Consider the following 20,919-nt stretch of genomic DNA (forward strand, 5'->3'; position numbering starts at 1 on the left):
TTCCCACATTCAGCACATATATAAGACTTCTCTCCAGTGTGAGATTTCTGGTGAGTATTCAGATTTGATCTGTTGGTAAAGGCCTTACCACAGTCAGTGCATATGTAGGGTTTCTCTCCTGTGTGAATTCGCTTATGCATCTGGAGTTGTGACTTAGAAGGGAAAGATTTCGCACAGTCACTGCATTCATAAGGCTTCTCTCCAGTATGAATTCTTTGATGCGCAATCAAGTGTGCCTTTTGGATGAAGGCCTGCCCACATTCAGTACATATGTAGGATCTCTCTCCTGAATGAATTCTCTGATGCATTCTGAGTGTTGATTTTTGGGTAAAGGCCTTCCCACACTCACTGCACTTATGGTGTCTCTCTCCAGTATGAATTTTCTGATGTACATTGAGGGCTGAGTTTAGGGAGAAGCCTTTCCCACATTCACTGCATTCATAAAGTTTTTCTCCAGTATGGGTTGTCTGATGCCTTAGGAGAGATGACACTTGGAAAAATGATTTTCCACATTCATGACATTTATAGGGTTTTTCTCTAGTATGAATTTTCTCATGCAGAATTAATTCTGAATTCTGGATGAATGCCTTTCCACACTCAGAACATATATATAGCTTTTCATCTCTATGAACTCTCAAATAAATACTGAGTAGTGGCTTCTGTGTAAAAACATTTACACATTTCCTAAGTTCATGAGGTTTATCCATAGTATGAATTCTCTGAGGTGCAAAGAGTTGAGACCTCTGGGTGAAGATCTTCCCAAGTTCAGTACACATATTTGCTTTCTCCCCAACAGGAAATTTCAGATTGTGACTGAGTGCTTGTTTGAAGCTGAAGACTTTTCCACACTGATTGCTGTCACAGAATTTCACTCCAGTATGTGTATTTTCATGTTTAGTATAAGAAGAGCTCTGGGTGAAAACTTGACTGTGTCCAATAATTTTATCAAAGTTATTTGTTGCATTGCTTTCACTATGAATATGTACATCTAAATTATGCTTTAAATTCTTTCCAAATGAGTTACGTTTATGGGGTCTTTTCTGTGAAGGAATACAATTTGGGCCTGGATGAATAAATTTTCCACTGTTTTTATATTCATAATCCCACTCTGTATTCAATATTTTCTTATTGATGAAAGCAGCATGACTCAAAGGTTTGTTCTGCTTTTCCTGGTAGCTTTTTATCTGTTCAGCATCTTGCCACAGTACTTCTAAAATGGAATACAATGAATCATCTTTTGCATCTTCACCTTCCATTTCACCATGAAATGAAACTTTTCCAGAAATTCTTTTTTGTAAGGTTTTAATCCCAAACTTTCCATCTAAAAAGAGAAAAAAAGTAAAATGACACAAATAATACATAACAGAAGATTAAGAGGCACACTTAAGTTAATCCAAATTGGTCACAGAGAAACCAGTAAATCTGATGATGATGATGATGACAATGATAGAAAGTACATAAATAGCACTTATTATGTGCCAAGCTCTTACATGATTTGGTGGTACAGGCACTGTTCTACAAAATATATACATATGAACTCATTTAATCCTTTCAAAAGCCCTATGAGGTATCTTATCCACCACTGTAGATAAGGAAAGTGAAGTTCAGAATAATTACACATATATTCAGTATTGGAGATTGGAGTTTAACATAAGCAATCTAGCTTTATTTTGGTAGGGGATATCAAGTAAGGTGGACTGAAGATTAAACAGAGAAGGGTTTTAAGGGGAAACATCTATGGAGAGCCTAGGCTTGAATGGGTAACTCAGAGTCTAAGTCCTCATTAGCTTTCCATTCTAAATCCTCACTAATCTCACTGCTTATTGCTTATCAGCATCAATATCAAATTAATGTGATAAAATAGTTAAGTTTGCTAAGAGAGTAGATTCTACAAGTTCTCATCACAAAGAAAATCTTTTCCTTTTCATTTTTGTATCTATATAATATGATGTTAACTAAACTTGCTGTGGCAATCATTTCACAATATACGTATGTCAAGTTACTATGCTGTACACCTTAAACTTATACAATGCTGTATGTCAATTATATCTCAATAAAACTAAACAAATAATTTATTCATGTCTACAGGAAAAATACTGTGGTCGTAGCCATTTTGACCTATACAAACAATAAATGGATGTCTATACTCCAACTCTCCATCCAAGTGTAACTGTTTCCCTGGAAATAAAATTAAATATATTTAATAAGAAGTACATAATGAAAGTGATGAAAAGCCATCTGTGGTAGAATGAAAGCTGACCACTAGAATCTGTTTCACCATTCTTTTGCATTAATGGATTAGTAGCCAGGAATATGGCTGCCCAGTCATATAACATTTCTCAGCCTCCTTTGAAAATTGCTGTGACCATGTGACAATGTTCTCAACAGAATATGAGAGAAAACACTGGGTGCCACCTTCAAACCAAAGCATTGAAACAGTAGGCATATTTTCTCTATACCTTCTACCTTCATGCTTACTAAAACCTGGATTTGACAGCAACATGGATTCAAACATGTAGATGCCACAAAAATTCAAAAGACGGTGGAGCTGAGTAATGGATTCATGAATAAGCAGAAGCAGCTAGGTTTTCCAATGGCCTGTGATATTAGAGACTTTATATGTAAGAAAATTCTATATGTAAGAAAATTCTATATGTAAGTCATTATATTTAATGCTCTCTTTATTACTGTGAATTAGCTTTAACACAATTAATATACTATTCTTGCCAAGAGTGAATCACAGTTCATGAGACATATTATATTCTCAATAATAATTGTAAAATGGAAGAACTGTACACTATCTCATCAGCAAGAGTTTTTAGATATTGAGAATGCTCTGAGCCATCAAATCCAGTTTTCCCCTGTTAGTCAGTTAGATACAGTACTCTGAATACATGTCCAGTCCAAAAATCTCATCCTCTTATTCTTAAGTTGCATTGTATTCTCATATATTTGGCTTTAATTTATTTGGAAGTTACTAACCCCTGGATTCCTAGGCTAAATTTTAGAGGTGGTTTTACTTTTCACTTTATTAAACACTTAAATGTATATAAAATGTCTAAGTTGTAAATAAAACATAACTTCTAAACCATTTATATATTGGACAAAAGATCACCAGTACCAACATTCATCATAAAAATTTGCTTCTTCAGTAAAAAGCTTCCTGAGCCCTTTACTGAGCCCACAGATTCAGTGAACCGTACAGAAATGGACAGTCATCTGTTTAGAAAGAGCTGTGCATGCAAGCTAGCATTCTCATTGCCACTCAAAAAACGGCTCACAAAAGTCCAGTTTATTCTCAAATAAAAGGACAGGTTAATATCCTCTTCCTCCACTCCTGCTTATATCTTCTTTTGTGCCATTTAAAAATGTTTGTGTGCTTAATTAAATTGTTTTGCTGTTGTTGTTCCGTCGTTAGGTTGTGCCCGACTCTTTCTAACTCCATGGACCATAGCACGTCAGGCTCCTCTGTGTTCCACTATCTTCCAGAGGTTGCTCAAATTCATGTCCGTTGAGGCAGTGATGCTGTCTAACCATCTCATCCTCTGCTGCCCACTTCTCCTCTTGCCTTCGATCTTTTTCAGCATCAGGGTCTCTTCCAATGAGTTGGCTCTTCGCATCAGGTGGCCAAAGTATTAGAGCTTCAGCTTCAGCAAGACTCCTTCCAATGAATATTCAGGACTCATTTCCTTTAGGATTGACTGGTTGATCTCCTTGCAGTCCAGGGGACTCTCAAGAGTCTTCTCCAGCATAATTCAAAAGCATTAATTCTTCAATGCTCAGCCTTCTTTATGGTCCAACTCTCACATCTGTACATGACTGCTGGAAAAACCATAGCTTTGACTATATGGACCTTTGTCAGCAAAATAATGTCTCTCTGTTTTAATACCCTGCCTAGGTTCGTCATAGGTTTTCTTCTAAGGAGCAAGTGTCCTTTAGTTTTGTGGCTACAGTCACCATCCACAGTGATTTTGGAGATCAAGAAAATAAAATCTGTCACTGTTTCTAATTTTTCCCCTTCTATTTGCCATGAAGTGGTGGGACCAGATGCCATGGTCTTAGTTTTTTTTAAATGCTGAGTTTCAAGTCACCTTTTTCACTCTCCTCTTTCATGTTCATCAAGAGGCTCTTTAGTTCCTCTTCACCATCTTCCATTAGAGTGGTATCATCTGCATATCTGAGATTGTTGATATTTCTCCCAGCAATCTTGATTCCAACTTGTGATTCATCCAGCCTGGCATTTTGCATAATGTACTCTGCATATTAGTTAAATAAACAGGGTGACAATATACAGCCTTGTTATACTCCTTTCCTAATTTTGAACCAGTCCATTGTCCCATGTCTGGTTCTAACCCTTGCTTCTTGACCTAAACACAGGTTTCTCATGAGAAAAGTTAAGGTGGTCTGGTATTCCCATCTCTTTAAGAATTTTCCACAGTTTGTTGTGATCCACATAGTCAATGGCTTTAGTGTAGTCAACGAAGCAGATGTTTTTCTGGAATTCCCTTGCTTTCTCTATGAGCCAATGAATGTTGGCAATTTGATCTCTGGTTCCTCTGCTTCTCTGAAACCCAGCTTGTACATCTGGAAATCCCTGATTCATGTACTGTTGAAGCCTAGCTTGAAGGATTTTGAGCATAACCTTGCTAGCATGTGAAATGAGTGCAACTGTACAGTGGTTTGAACATTCTTTGGCATTGTCATTTTTTGGGATTGGAATGAAAACACCTTTTCCAGTCCTGTGGCCAATGCTGACTTTCCCAAGTTTGCTGACATACTGAGTGCGGCACTTTAAGAGCATCATGTTTTTGATAATTATGATAAGGCTGATATGAAAATTCCTGTACATTTATTTTAGTGGATGTATGTGCTCAGTTCAGTTCAGTCGCTCAGTCGTGTCCGACTCTTTGCAGTCCCATGGACTGCAGCAGATCAGGCCTCCCTGTCCATCACCAACTTCTGGAGCTTACTTAAACTCATGTCCATAGAGTTGGTGATGCCATCAAACCATCTCATCCTCTGCTGTCCCCTTCTCTTACCACTTTCAATCTTTCCTAGCATCAGGGTCTTTTCCAATGAGTCAGTTCTTCACATCAGGTGGCCAAAGTATTGGAGTTTCAGCTTCAGCATCAGTCCTTCCAATGAATATTCAGGACTGATTAACTTTAGGATTTACTGGTTTGATCTCCTTCCAATACAAGCAACTTTCAAGAGTCTTCTCCAACACCACAGTTCAAAAAGATCAATTCTTTGGTGCCCAGCTCTTTATAGTCCAACACTCACATCCTTACATGACTACTGGAAAAACCATAGCATTGACTAGATGGAGCTTTGTTGGCAAAGTAATGTCTGCTTTTTAATATGCTGTCTAGGTTGGTCACAGCTTTTCTTCCAAGGAGCAAATGTCTTTTAATTTTATGGCTGCAGTCACCATCTGCAGTGATTTTGGAGCCCCCCAAAATAAAGTCTCTCACTGTTTCCATTGTTTCCCCACCTATTTTCCATGAAGTGATGGGACCGGATGCCATGATCTTAGTTTTTTGAACGCTGAGTTTTAATCCAACTTTTTCACTCTCCTCTTTCACTTTCATCAAGATGCTCTTTAGTTCTTCACTTTCTGCCATAAGGGTGGTTTCGTCTGCATATCTGAGGTTGGTATTTCTCCCAGCAAGCTTGATTCCAGCTTGTGCTTCATCCAGCCTGGCATTTCACACGATGTACTGTACATATAAGTTAAATAAGCAGGGTGACAATATACAACCTTGACGTACTTCTTTCCTGATTTGGAACCAGTCTGTTGTTCCATGTCCAGTTCTAACTGGTGCTTCCTGACCTGCATACAGATTTCTCAGGAGGCAGGTAAGGTGGTATTCCTATCTCTTTAAGAATTTTCCACAGTTGTTGTGATCCACACAGTCAAAGGCTTTGGGAAAGTCAATAAAGCAGAAGTAGATGTTTTTTCTGGAACTCTCTTGCTTTTTCGATGATCCAGTGGATGTTGGCAATTTGATCTCTAGTTCCTCTACCTTTTCTAAATCCAGCTTGAACATCTGGAAGTTCATGGTTTACGTACTGCTGAAGCCTAGCTTGAAAGACTTTGAGCATTACTTTGCTAGTGTGTGAGATGAGTGCAATTGTGCGGTAGTTTGAACATTCTTTGGCATTGCCTTTCTTTGGGATTGGAATGAAGCTGACCTTTTCCAGTCCTGTGGCCACTGCTGAGTTTTCCAAATTTGTTGACACATTGAATGCAGCACTTTCACAGCATCATCTTTTAGGATCTGAAATAGTTCAACTGGAATTCCATTGCCTCCAGTAGCTTTGTTCATAGTGATGCTTCCTAAGACCCACTTGAATTCACATTCCAGGATGTCTGGCTCTAGGTGAGTGATCACATCATCATGGTTATCTGGGTCATGAAGAAATTTTTCATATAGTTCTTCTGTGTATTGTTGCCACCTCTTCTTAATATCTTCTGCTTCTGTTAGGTCCATACCACTTCTCTTAAATAAATGCCTAGGAGTGACATTCCTGAGATACAGAATAGCTATACATTTAGCATTAGTATATACTGCCAGTTTCCCAAATTGAATGAAAGAATTTACGTTACTACCATCAATGCATATAAATTCCAGTTGCTCCAAAATCCCGATAACACTTGATATTGTCAGTCTTCTACATTTTAGTCATTGTTCTGTTTTATTTATGTGTGTAGGGTTGTCTGACTGTGGTTTTAACTTACATTTCCCTGATGAATAATGATGTTCAACTTTTCATATACACAACTATTGTGTGGATACCTCCTTCTAAAAGTACCTGGTCAAGTCTTTTACCCATTTCTTTTTCTACTGGCTAGATTACCTTTTTCTTTTTTATTTCTACAAGTTCTTTATATATTCTGAATGTGAGTCATTTCTCAAATCTGGGTACTGTAAATATCTTCTCCCAGTTTGTGGCTTGCCTATTCACTTTCTTAATGATATCTTTTGGAGAAGGATATTTTTTTTTACTCTAATATAGTTCAACTTACTATGAAATGAAGTAGAAAATGTTATTTTTGTTGTTGTTGTTGTTATCCAAAAGAACTTCCCTGGTGGTCCAGTGGTTAAGAATCCACCTTTCAATGCAGGGGGCATGGGTTTGATCCCTGAATAGGGAACTAAGATTCCAATTCCACATTCAAGATTCCAATTCCACAAACCACAAGGCAACTTATATAAAGCCAACACACAACTAGAGAAAGCCCACGTGCCACAATGAAGACCCAGCACAGCCCCCAAATTTTTTAAAAGTACTCTTAATAAACAGTAACTTGTACAATACTGGGATTTTTTAAATGACAGGAAGAATTCACCAATAAGGAGAGGTTTTAAATTAGAGGTTAAAGTTCTTTAATGGACAAAAAGATTGCTAAAACTTCTCTGTTTTTGACATTTCTTGTAATTTGTGTTTTTCTAGGACTGTGTCCATTTCACCTCAGTTATCAAATTTGTTAGCATAAAGTTGGTCGTAATATTTTCTTAATATTTAGTGGTGCAATTATGCCTGGTCACCAGAAACAGGTGTTCCAGGGGTATCCCCTGTGTGGGCTGCATGTACCCACCTGTGGTGGTTGGGCCATAACTGCTGTGAGCATGCTATGCTATGCTAAGTCACTTCAGTCGTGTCCGACTCTGTGAGACCCCATAGACGGCAGCCCACCAGGCTCCCCCATCCCTGGGATTCTCCAGGCAAGAACACTGGAGAATGAAAAGTGAAAGTGAAGTCGCTCAGTCGTGTCCGACTCTTCGAGACCCCATGGACTGCAGCCTACCAGACTCCTCCGTCCATGGGATTTTCCAGGCAAGAGTACTGGAGTGGGGTACCATTGCCTTCTCCTGTGAGCATGCTGGTGGATGGATTTGGCCCCCTGGAGCAGGAGCCATTTTTCAGGGGGCACTAGAGGCATCCGAGGCAGCTCACTGGGTGCAGTGTGATGGGTCTTGAGAGGAATACTGGATGTATGGTATTAATGAGGCTGGTGGAGAGTGACAGAAATGGTACCTGCCAGCACCAGGCCAGCTAGGTGGAAGGAGAGTGAAAAAATGGTGCCCACCAGCACTTCTGTCCCTAGAGAAAGTTTCACCAGATCCCTGCCCCTCTGGCACATGCTCTAAATTAGTCAATGAATCTCATTCTCATATAGCTCAGGCACTTCCAAGCTGCTTCCTTTGGGACTCACAGAGAGAAAGTCTGTTTGTGAGCTCTTCAAGAGTAAAATCTTAGTTTCTGACAGTCATCCAGCTCTCCCAGATGTAAGTGCCACTGGTTTTCAAAACCAGATGTTGTAGGGATTCATTTTCCTACGGCAGGTATCCTGGGCTGAGGGGCCCAACATGGGATTCGAACCCCTTGCTCTTCAAGGGTGACCTCTGCAGTTATGATATCTCTGTTGCTTGCAGGCTGTCACACTGAGTGTGTGGGTTCTGAATAGACTGTGTCTCTGCCCCTCCTACATATCTCAATGTGGACTTTTCTTTATGTCCTCAGTTGTGGAAAATTTGTTATGCTAGTCTTCATGTCATTTTCAGAGATAGTTGTTCTCTATGTAGTTATAGTTTAGGTGTGTTCATAGGAAGAGAAAGTGTTAAGTCACTCAGTCATGTCTGAGTCTTTACAACCCCATGTACTGTAGCCCACAGAATTCTCCAGGCAAGGATACTGGAGTGGGTAGCCATTCCCTTCTCCAGGGGATTTTCCACACCTAGGGATCGAACCAGGGTCTCTGGCATTGCAAACAGATGGGGAAAAATGGAAACAGTGGCAAATTTTATTTTCTTGGGCTCCAAAATCACTGAGGACGGTGACTGCAGCCATGAAATTAAAAGACACGCACTCCTTGGAAGAAAAGCTATGACAAACCCAGACAGCATATTAAAAAGCAGAGACATCACTTTGCTGACAAGGTCTGCATAATCAAAGCATGGTTTTTCCAGTAGTCATGTATGGATATGAGAACTGGCCCATAAAGAAGGCTGAGTGCTGAAGAATTGATGGTGCTGGAGAAGGCTCTTGAGAATTCCTTGGACTGCAAGGAGAGCAAACCAATTAATCCTAAAGGAAATCAATCCTGAATATTCATTGGAAGGACTGATGCTAAAGCTGAAGCCCCAATACTATGGCCACCTGATGTGAAGAGCTGACTCACTGAAAAGACCACCCGATGCTAGGAAAGATTGAAGACAGGAGGAGAAGGGGACAGGGAAGTCTGGAGTGCTGCAGTCCATGGGGTTACAAAGAATCAGACACGACTTAGTGACTGAACAACAAATGGGAAGAGATGAGCTCAGGATTTTCCCTTGATCTAAAGCAATAAATTTCTATCTGGGTGGTACTTCATCCCACAAGTTCTGATGTGTCATACTTTCATTATCATTCTGCTCAAAATATTTCCTAATTGTATTATGGATTTTTCTTTGACTTATGGGCTATTTGTATATGTGTTGCTTACTTTCAAAACATTCGGGTATGTTCTAATTGTCTCTCTGTTCAGAGTTTTGATTTATTTCAATAGTAATTAGAGAAAATATAATGCATGATTCCAATCCTTTGAAGTTTTTTGCCATTAGTTTTATGTCCCAAAATACTGTCTATTTTGGTCAGTGGGCCACATGCACTTGAAAAGATGTGTATTCTACAGTTGTGGGATGTAGAGAACTATGATGTCAATTAGGTCATACTGGTATATCATGTTCAAATCTTTACAGATTCTTTTGTCTGTAAACAGACAAAAATCAGTTACTGAGATAGGAATGTCAAAATCTCCAATTATGAATATGTATTCCATTTTTCCTTTTAGTGTAGTCAATATTTTCTTTATACATTTTGAGGCTACGCTAAAGTAAATACAAATTTCTATTTTTATAATCCTGTTGAATTTAAATTTTATCAATTTCAGAGAAAGAGGGCACATTACTGAACATATAATAGACATTACAATGATAATACAGGGACTTCCCTGATAGTCCAGTGCCTGGGACACTGCACTTCCAATGCAGTGTTCCCTGGTTGGGGAACTGGATCCCGCATGCCACAGCTGTGGATCCCACATGCCGTGACTAAGACCCAGTGTAGCCAAATAAATAAATACTTTTTAAATTAGTAAAATGATAATACAGGAATATTATGAGACAACTGAATGTCAAATATTGACAAGTTAGATAAAATGCACAAACTTCCTGAAAGAAAAATTATCAAAGCAAGAAGAAATATGAATATCCTTATATCTAGTAAAGAAACTGAATTTGAAATGAAAGATAGTCCCACAAAGAAAATTTGAGACCCAGATGAGTTCACTGGTAAATCCGTTACTAAAACTTTCCCATCAAGAAAATTTGAGGGCAGATCATTTCACTAGTGAATTTCATGAACAGTAAAAAAAGAAGTAAAAATCTTCCACAAACTTTCAGATAATAGAGAAGGGAACACTTCACAACTAATTTTTTTGTGGCCATCATAACCCTAATACTCAAACCCGACAAAGATACTGCAAAAAAGAGAAAACTACAAACCAATATCACCCATGAAAAGTGCAAATATTTTTTCAGTAAATAGAATCCAACAATATAATAATAAGGATAATAAATCATAATCAAACTAGTATTTATCTCAAAAATGTAAGGTCAATTTAAAATTGTTTATTGAAATAAAAAAATCTCAATTGTTTATTTACTGAAATAAAAAATAAATACATATATTAACAAAATAAAAGCAAATAACTCACATGATCACTCTAATAAAATGAAGAGAAAGCACTTGATAAAATCCAACAAATAACCATAATAAGAAAAAAACCTCTTAAAAATTCTAGAATTAGAAAGGAACTTACATAGCCTGATAAAGGGCAGCTTCAAAAAACTTACAGCTAACATCATTAATGGTACTTTTTTTTTGCCTCAAATATCAGAACAAGGCAAGCATGTCCATCCTCACCCCTTCTATTCAACACTGAACTAAATAAAGGTCTTTGACTGTGAAATAAGGAAAGGAAAAGAAATAAAAGCATGAAATTGGAAAAGAAGAAGTAAAAGTGCCCTTAAAGTGTTGATTACTTACATGAAAAACCCCAAACAGAGGGAGAGGGTGGGAAGATTTGGGAGAATGGCATTGAAGCATGTATAATATCATGTATGAAACGAGTCGCCAGTCCAGGTTCCATGCCCGATACTGGATGCTTGGGGCTGGTGCACTGGGATGACCCAGAGGGATGGTATGGGGAGGGAGGAGGGAGGATCATTCAGGATGGGGAACACATGTATACCTGTGGTGGATTCATTTCGATATTTGGCAAAACTAACACAATATTGTAAAGTTTAAAAATAAAATAAAATATTAAAAAATGTAAAAAAACAATTAATAGGTGGATTTAGAAATGACTGCCAGTGCAGGAGACACAGGAGGTTCAATCCCACAAGGAACTATGATCCCACAAACCATGAGGAAACGAAGCCTGTGTGCCGCAATTACTCAGCCTGCACCCTAGAGCACACGACTTGTAACTACTGAGCCCACACACTGAAACTACTGAAGCCGGAATGCTCTAGAGCCTGTGCGCCACAACAGAAGAAGCGACAGCTACAAGAAGCCTGAGAGTAGCAACGAAGGCCCCACACAGCCAAAAGTAAATTAATTAGTTACAAAAATTAATGCCTCAGGACATAAAGTCAATGTACAAAAATAAATTCCTAGCAATTTATACTAGCAATAAATAATCTGAAAAAAAATTTTAATGCTATTTATAATAGTATCAAAAACATCAAATGCCTAGGATAAATTTAATGAAGGATACATAAAACTTTTATATGAAAATTATAAAACATTGCTAAAGAAATCAAAGATCTAAATATATGTAGAAAGTTGCTATATTCACAGATTAGAAGGCTCAATATTATTAAGATGTCAGTTCTCTTAAAATTGATCTTAGAATTAATGCCAAACCAAATCCCAGCAAGTTTTTTTCCAAAAAATTAAAAACTGGTTATAAAATTTATATGGAAATGCAAATGACCTAGAAGAGTCAAAGTAATTTTTTAAAAAAGTCAACCTGGAGAACTTACTCTACCTGATTGCAAGACTCATTATAAAAGCTATAGTAATAAAGTATGGTGGAGGACAAGGAAGCCTGACGTGCTGTAGTCCATGGGATAGCAGAGAGTCGGATATGACTGAGTGACTGAACAACAACAAATAAAATAGGGGTCTGCCAAAAGGACAGTGTATTAACTATATTTTCTTATTTTCTGTATTCTAGATGCTCTAGCATCTGATGTCTAGCTGATCCTGGAGAGACTGCCTCTCCCAGACCTAGTTATTTCCCAGAGACAGCAAGTGACTTTCCTATAAGTATACCTACCATATGCAAACCAACAAATCCAGAGCCCATATCCACCAACTATCTCCTTTTTCAAGATCTCACAGGTTGAGCCACTAGAACCCTGCCCTAATCACCTCAGGCTGGGTACCAGGCAACTAAGGATAGTCTCTACACTACACCCCAGAGTCCACTGAAATTACTCAAACTAACTAACTCTAAACCTTTCCAGCCTGCTTATTCTACCTCACCCATTCTTTCCTATGAAAATCATAATAAAGGCTGTTGCCCATGCTTTCCCCCTACAACTTCTACCTCCTGATTGACCTTAGTGCTCCCAGGTGTGACTCTGCACAGTGTGGTATGCCTTTTCCTCTTGGAAGCTGTTACAAACTATTTTCAATGGCAGTTGTCTCCAGATATGTTGGCCTCACCATAACTGAATAATAATAAAACCTTTTCTCAGCAGTAAAGAATCTGTCTCTCAATGCAGGAGACACAAGAGACGTGAGTTCAATCCCTGGGTCAAAAAGATTTCCTAGAGGAGGAAATGGCAACCCACTCCAGTATTCTTGCTTGGAAAACTCCATGGGCAGAGCAGCCTGGCAGGCTACAGTCCATGGGGTCACAAAGAGTCAGACATGGCTGAGCACAAGCATGAGTTGAGTTCAGTTGAATAGATCAATTAAACAGAACAGAAAGTCCAGAAATAGGTTCACATATGTGAAATCAATTGATTTTAATAACTGTGCCTAGGTAATTCAGTGGGGAAAAAGCTCTTCAATAAATGGTTCTGGAACAACTGAATATTGTATTGAAAAAAATGAACATCAACCCTTACATTAAACACAAAAATGGATCATAGACCTAAACTTAAAAAGCTAAAATGATAAACTGTATAGAAGAAAATATGAGAATATCTTTGTGACCTTGCAATGTTGTTGTTCAGTTGCTCAGTCATGTTAGACTCTGTGACCCCAGGGACTGCAGCACGCCAGGCTTCCCTGTCCTTTACCATCTCCTGGAGCTTGCTCAAATTCATATCCATTGAGTGGGTGATGCCATCCAATCATCTTGTCCTCTGTCATCCCCTTCTCCTGCCTTCAATCTTTCCCAGTATCAGGGTCTTTTCTAATGAGTCAGCTCTTCCCATCAGGTGGCCAAAGTATTGGAGCTTCAGCTTCAGCATCAGTCCTTCCAATGAATATATAGGATTGATTTCCTTTAGGATTGATTTCCTTTAGGATTGACTGGTTTGATTTCCTTGCAGTCCAAAGGACTCTCAAGAGTCTTCTTCAACATCACAGTTCAAAAGCATCATGGAGGGGCGAGGAGGTCCTCTCCCTCCGTCCCCCTCCCTCACTCGCTCGCTGCCAGCCCCCGCTGGCTCCCTGCCCACTCCCGGGGGCCGGGGTAAGGACGTGCACGCACGCACCCGGGCCGGGCTTCAGGTGCTTCGGGGCTCTTACCCCCGGCCTCGGGGAGGAGGGGGAGACCCGGACTCACCGTGGGGAGGAAGAGGAAGGAAGACAAGAAGGAGGGAGGAAGAAAACCCGAGAGGAGGACCGGGGCCGGAGGCTTGCCACCTTCAGCACCCCCGCTAGCGCCCAAGGTGCACCCATCTTGACCGACTCAGCAAGAAGGTGGATTTTCCCTGTGTCTAAAGGGAAAAAAAAATGTCCCTGTGTCTGTAGAGATGATTTGCAGTTCAGCCCAGCTGAAGCTGACCGAATGAGACTATGCGCTGTGCCTCCACCAAGCATGTTGCCACTGTTCAAAACGAAGAGGAAGCCCAGAAAGGGAAGAACTACCAGAATGGAGATGTGTTTGGCGATGAGTATAGGATCAAACCGGTGGAAGAGGTCAAATACATGAAAAATGGGGCAGAAGAGGAGCAGAAAATAGCAGCCAGGAACCAAGAAAACTTGGGAAAAAGTGCCAGTTCAAATGTAAGACTTAAAACTAATAAAGAGATTTCAGGATTAGTTCATCAACCCAGAGCAAACATGCACATTTCTGAAAGCCAACAAGAATTCTTCAGAATGCTGGATGAAAAAATTGAAAAGGGTCGAGATTACTGTTCAGAAGAAGAAGGTATCACATAGCACCAATCCTACCACTCAAACCGGGAGCTGCTGCTGCTGCTGCTAAGTCGCTTCAGTCGTGTCCGACTCTGTGCGACCCCATAGACGGCAGCCCACCTGGTTTCTCCGTCCCTGGGATTCTCCAGGCAAGAACGCTGGAGTCGGTTGCCATTTCCTTCTCCAATGCATGAAAGTGAAAAGTGAAAGTGAAGTCGCTCAGTCGTGTCCGACTCTAGCGACCCCAAGGACTGCAGCCTACCCGGCTCCTCTGTCCATGGGATTTTCTAGGCAAAAGTACTGGAGTGGGGTGCCATTGCCTTCTCTGAAACCAGGAGCTACTACTGTGTAAATAGGTTACACCCTAGTTGAAATCTTTGCAAAGGTCGGTTCTCTTCAGCGAACAGCACTATAGCAAAAGAAGATCATTCCATATCGTATGCTGCATTAACTTACAGTGTTTCTTAATGAACTTGCAAAGGAATATTGCTAAAAACAAACAAAAACTGTTATCGAAATTTCTTTGTTGCTGCTAGTTAAAACTTATTGCAACTTTTCACTTCTCTGTGTCCAGGTCTGCAGCAAAATTCTGCAATTTCACCTTGAAGATACTGTTGGTTTTACAGATGCTCTCCAACCTATTTTTTCTAAAAGATGAAGTAGTGGTGAACTCAGATATCCAACTTCTGTTCTAGACTGGTTCTGCTTCTAAGACAAGCGCCTCCTTCCCCGCTCCCTCCTCCCTGCCTCCCCCAGTAGTCCAGAGCCTTGTTTCTCACTGGCAGTGTTGCACTTTGGAGATGGGATGGTTGCTATGGCAAGCCTAGTTTCTCTGCTATGAAGAAGTAGAGACGCTACTATCAATTCAAAGCATGTCATGACATGACTCCTGGAAGTGACATAGGAGGGAGCAGCAGGTGGTTTCATTTCCTGGGTCTCTTAATCAAAGATCAAGCTTGCAACATCAGTTTTGCTCAGATGCAGACGAAGTGTGATCACAATCTTTTGAATCCCTCTTGCCCACTTTTTTTTTTTTTTTCCTAAGAAAATAAACATTTTACTGTTTTGTTTTGTTTTTTTTTTAAAGCAGCATGGCACTCAGCCTTCTTTATGGTCCAACTCTCAAATCTATACATAACTACTGGAAAAACCATAGCTTTGAGTATATGGACCTTTGTTGGCAAAATAATGTCTCTGCTTTTTAATATGCTGTCTAGGTTCGTCATAGCTTTTCTTCCAAGAAGCAAGAACCTTGCAGTAAGACAAGATTTATTAAATAGATCACAAAAAATACTAAAACTTTTTTAAAGATGATAAATTAGGCTCCATAAAAATTAAAATATTTTTCCTTTGATAGGCACCAGTAAGACTAAAACTGTAAGATACACATTACAACAAAATATTGGCAGTACATATATCTGGCTTAGAAATTGTATCGAGCAAATATAAAAAACTCTTATACCTCAATAAGAAGACAAACAACCCCCCCCCATAGGAAAGATATTTCAATAGACACTTCACAAAAAAATGTACAAATGATAATAAGCACATGAAGGTATTTAACATTATTACACATCAGAGAAATGCTGCTTACATTCATAACATACCATTACATATCCATTCTAATAGCAAAGTTTAAAGAGACTGATGATAACAAGTATAGGCAAGGATTTGGGGCAACAGAATTTCTCATGTATTGCTGTTGGGAATGTAAAGCCATTTTGGAAGACAGTTTGGCAATTATATGAAATTATAAGAAAGGTGAGCAAACACTGATGGGTGAGGCCATGCTCAGTAAATCTTTAATCCAATTTCTGTTGAAGGGTGCAGCTGTGTTCCCTCCCTGCTATTTATCTGGGGCCAAACTATGGTGGAGGTAATGAAGATAATGGTTCAGTTCAGTTCAGTTCAGTCGCTCAGTCGTGTCTGACTCTTTGCGACCCCATGAATCGCAGCATGCCAGGCCTCCCTGTCCATCACCGACTCCTGGAGTTCACTCAAACTTACGTCCACTGAGTTGGTGATTCCATCCAGCTATCTCATCCTCTGTTGTCCCCTTTTCCTCCTGTCCCCAATACCTCCCAGCATCAGAGTCTTCCAATGAGTCAACACTTCGCATGAGGTGGCCAAAGTACTGGAGTTTCAGATTTAGCATCATTCCTTCCAAAGAACACCCAGGGCTGGGTCTCCTTTAGAACGGACTGGTTGGATCTCCTTGCAGTCCAACGGACTCTCAACTTCTCCAACACCACAGTTCAAAAGCATCAATTCTTCGGCGCTCAGCTTTCTTCACAGTCCAACTCTTACATCCATACATGACTACTGGAAAAACCATAGCCTTGACTAGACGGACCTTTGTTGGCAAAGTAATGTCTCTGCTTTTGAATATGCTATCTAGGTTGGTCATAACTTTCCTTTCAAGGAGTAAGCGTCTTTTAATTTCATGGCTGCGGTCACCATCTGCAGAGCAACGCTAATCCTAGGCATTTACCCAAGAAAAATGTAGACATATGCTCACACAAAGACAAATCAGAATGTTTACTGCAACTGTAGTCATAATAACCAAATAATGACCACTTGTCATTAACAGGCATAGAGATAAAAAAAAATTATAACGGAACAGTATTCACTATTTAAAAGGAACTATTTAATAGTCATACCATGGAATAGTATCCACTATTTAAAAGAAACAAACTAGTGATATACTCAATAACATGAATGAATTGCAAAATCATTAGGCTGAACAAATAAAGCCAGACCCAAAAAGGTACATACAGAATGATTCCATTTATATGCAACACTAATAAAGGCAAATCTAGTCTATAATGACAAAAAGTAACTCAGTGGTTGCTTGGGGCCAAAGTCATGTAGAGTGTTAACTACAAGGGGCATGAAGGTGCATTTTTGTGTGATGGAATGTATCACGACTGGGGTGGTGCTTATAACAGTGTGTACCTTTGTCAAAACTCACCAAACTGTACACTTAAAATGGATACTTATTATGGTATGTAAATTATATCTTAATAAATTTGATTTTAAAAGAGAAAATGCTAGGTGACAGGGATCATAAAGTGAGAAGATGGAAGGCAGGCATGGAGATTAGGGGAGGTGAAGAGAAGTGAGGAATCTGAAAGCAATATCTACAAAGAGAAAAGGAGGTGGGGCTGGTTGTAGATGACAGTTTGTTGATATCTTAGAGTGAGAAGATGAAAACAAGAGGGAGAAGAAGCTGAAAGGGAACCAGGTAGAACAGGAGTGAGGCAACCAACTGATCTCCAAAGAAGGCAAATCCATTAAAACCTGAATGTATACAATAAGGATCTAAGACCTTGGGAGTGGGGTTTCAGTACTAAAGCATAAAAATGTAATGGGAGGAGAAAACATCCAAGAAAGCCAGATCCATAGTAAGGAAGTCTGGCATATGATCTAGAGTATAGATACTGTAGCAATTCTCCTGGAGGGAAGCTAAGCCAAGAAGCAGTAAGGGAAATACAGGGAAGAGCAGTTTGGTACCTCAGAGGCCAAGGAGTTTCTAAAGTTTTGAACCTTCAAAAAGGGCAGCAATCACAGCACTTTAAAGGTATTGGTCTTAAGTATTTCCATTGTCTTCCTTCTGCCAGGATCACACTCACCTGAGCAGCTGTGATGTAGGGTTTTTTCCTTCAGTGCCCAAGGCTCCTCTCCTTGCTCCAACTTGAATATGACCTCTGGTTTGGGAACTTCATACCCTGTTAACAGGAAATGATAGAAAATGGGGTCCAACTAATTGCTTTCCATGTGTTCTTTGGAAAAGTAACCGCATTTCATTGGAAAAAGAGTAATAAGCATGAATGTGCAAAGGGAGTGAAGAATCTCAGGGAAATCAAGGATGACACCATTACACATTTCAGATGCCCCAGAGCACTTAGCAGCTGAGAATGGAAACCACCTCACTGAGGTTCTGTGTTAGTTCCCTAGGGCTTCTTTAAGAAAGTACCAAAAAATCCCTGGAGAAGGAAATGGCAAACCACTCCAATATTCTTGCCTGGAAAAGTACATGGACAGAGCCTGGTGGACTGCAGTCCTTGGGGTTACATGACTGAGCATGCAGGCATGAGGGTGGAGGGAGATGGGTTGGTAGCAATAACCTGGTAGAACTAAAAAAAAAAAAAGAAAGAGAGAAAGCACCAAAAACTAGGTGACTTAAAACAACAGAAATGTATTATCTGATATTTCTAGAGGCTAGAATTCTGAAATCAAGGTGTTAGCAGTGTCATGGTCACTCCAGCAGATATAGGGGAGAATCCTTCCTTGCACCTTCTAGCTTATTCTGTCTGCCAAAATCTCTGGTGTTCCTTGGCTTGTAAATGTATTTTAATCCAGTCCCATGGCTATCTTCTCCCTGTATATCTTCTTACTGTCTTTCCTCTATGTGTGCCTATTTCTGTGCCCAAATCTCCTTTTTTTTTTTTTTTAATAAGGATACCACTCAGGTTAGGGTCCACTCCAATGACCTCATTTTAATTTGATCCCTTCTGTAAAGATACTACTTTCAAATAAAGGCACATTCTCAGGTACTGGGGGTTAAGATTTTGACATATCTTTTTTTGAGGGGTCACTATTCAACCAATAAGAGCATGTCCCCTGACCCCCCCAAATTCACATCTTTCCCATGTATAAAATACATTAACCCTATCCCAATATCCCCAATCAACTCTTAGGTCTAAAATTTCATCTAAACATCAACCCAGGGTCTCAGATCTCAGCATCTAAATCATCTAAATCTTATGGGTAAGACTTGAGTATAAGTCATTCTGGGACAAAATTCCTCTCCATGCATATCTATGAAAGCAGACGCACTACCTGTTTCTAAAATATTCCAAACACAGTGGTGTCACAGGCATAGGATAGATACTCCCATTCCAAAAGGGAGAAATTAGAATTTAGAAAGGTATGGCAGGTCTCAAGCAAGTCTGAAACCGAGCAGGGCAAATTCCATTAGATTTTAAGTGAAAGTGAAAGTCACTCAGTCGTGTCTGACTCTGCAACCCCATGGACTATACAGTCCATGGAATTCTCCAGGCCAGAATACTGGAGTGGGTAGCCTTTTCCTTCTCCAAGGGATCTTCCCAACCCAGGGATCGAACCCAGGTCTCCTGCATTGCAGGCGGATTCTTTACCAGCTGAGCCACAGCTTGACAATAATCCTCACTGGTTCAATGTTCTGTCCTCCAAGCCCACCAGGATGGTAGCCCCACCCCCTCAGCCCTGGGCCAGGAATGGCACCACTTACTATCACTCCTAATGGCCCATTAGCAAAAATTTTGTTTCCTGTACTGGCAGTCTTATGCTCTGCTGTTCCACATGCCTTAGTTCCAAAGGGAGGAATACTTCTACCAAGAGACACAACACTGATTCTATTGAACTGGAAGATAAGTCTGCCACCCGGAAATCTTGGTCTTTTCACATCTCTGAATCAACAGGCAAAGAAGGGAGTTACTGTGCTGGCTGGGGTGGTTGATCTTGACTATCAAGCGGAAACTGTGGCCTGCTATATCACAATGGAAATAAAGAAGAGTATGTCTTAGTGCTTGTTTCAGCAGTGAAGTGAAGTGAAAGCTGCTCAATCATGTCTGACTCTTTGAGACCACATAGGCTGGAGCCTGCCAGGCTCTTCCGTCCATGGAATTCTTCAGGCAAGAATACTGGAGTGGGTAGCCTTTCACTTCTCCAGGGGATCTTTCTGACCCAGGGATTGAACCCGGGTCTCCCACATTACAGGCAGATTATCTTTATCATCTAAACCACCAGGGAAGCCCGGCAGTACATGTATTAAAATTGGAATGATACAGAGAAGATTAGCATGGCCCCTGAGCAAAGATGACACACAAATTCATGAAGTGTTCCATATTTTTATGGAATCTTAAAAAAAAAAAAAGGATACAAATGAACTTATTTACAAAACAGAAGTAGAGTCATGGATGTAGAAAACAAACTTATGGTTACCAGACGGTAAGAGGGGAGGAGAGATAAACTGAGATTGGGATTGACATATACACACTACTACATATAAAATAGATAACTAATAAGGACTTACTGTATAGCACACAGAACTCTACTCACTACTCTGTAATGGCCTATATGGGAAAAGAATCTTAAAAAAAAGAGTGGATATATGTATATGTATAACTGATTCACCTTGCTGTACACCTGGAACTAACATTGTAAATCAATTATAATCCAATAAAAATTTTTTTAAAAAGAAGAGTATGTCTAGAATACAGGCGATCCCGTAAGGCATACTATCATGCCCTGTGATTGCTTCCCCAGTGCCTCGGGGTAAAGAATCTGTCTGCAGTGCAGGAGACACAGGAGACACGGGTTCAATCCTTGGGTCAGGAAGATCCCCCAGAGGAGGAAATGGCTACCCACTCCAGTATTCTTGCCTGAAAATTCTATGGACAGAGTAGCCTGGGGGACTACAATCCATGGGACTGCAAAGAGTCGGAC

The 20,919-nt window shown here is 39.9% G+C and overlaps 1 protein-coding gene, 1 non-coding gene and 1 pseudogene across 2 annotated transcripts in view; 2 read left to right on the forward strand and 1 right to left on the reverse strand.

Moving 5' to 3' along the window:
- LOC102279819 (protein SSX3) overlaps positions 1-20,919 on the reverse strand; it is a gene marked incomplete at its 3' end in the record, with an annotated part of 173,840 nt that overhangs the window by 145,408 nt on the left and 7,513 nt on the right. The window contains exon 2 of the mRNA XM_070366869.1: positions 18,063-18,158. The remainder of the gene's footprint in view (positions 1-18,062; positions 18,159-20,919) is intronic.
- Positions 14,016-14,964, forward strand: LOC102278772 (uncharacterized protein C1orf21 pseudogene; annotated as a pseudogene).
- Positions 20,221-20,324, forward strand: LOC138986879 (U6 spliceosomal RNA). Its single transcript, XR_011463474.1, has one exon. It is a non-coding gene; the product is annotated as a U6 spliceosomal RNA (small nuclear RNA).

The sequence above is a fragment of the Bos mutus genome, unplaced genomic scaffold, assembly GCF_027580195.1.
Source record: "Bos mutus isolate GX-2022 unplaced genomic scaffold, NWIPB_WYAK_1.1 CTG227, whole genome shotgun sequence".
NCBI lineage: Eukaryota > Metazoa > Chordata > Mammalia > Artiodactyla > Bovidae > Bos > Bos mutus.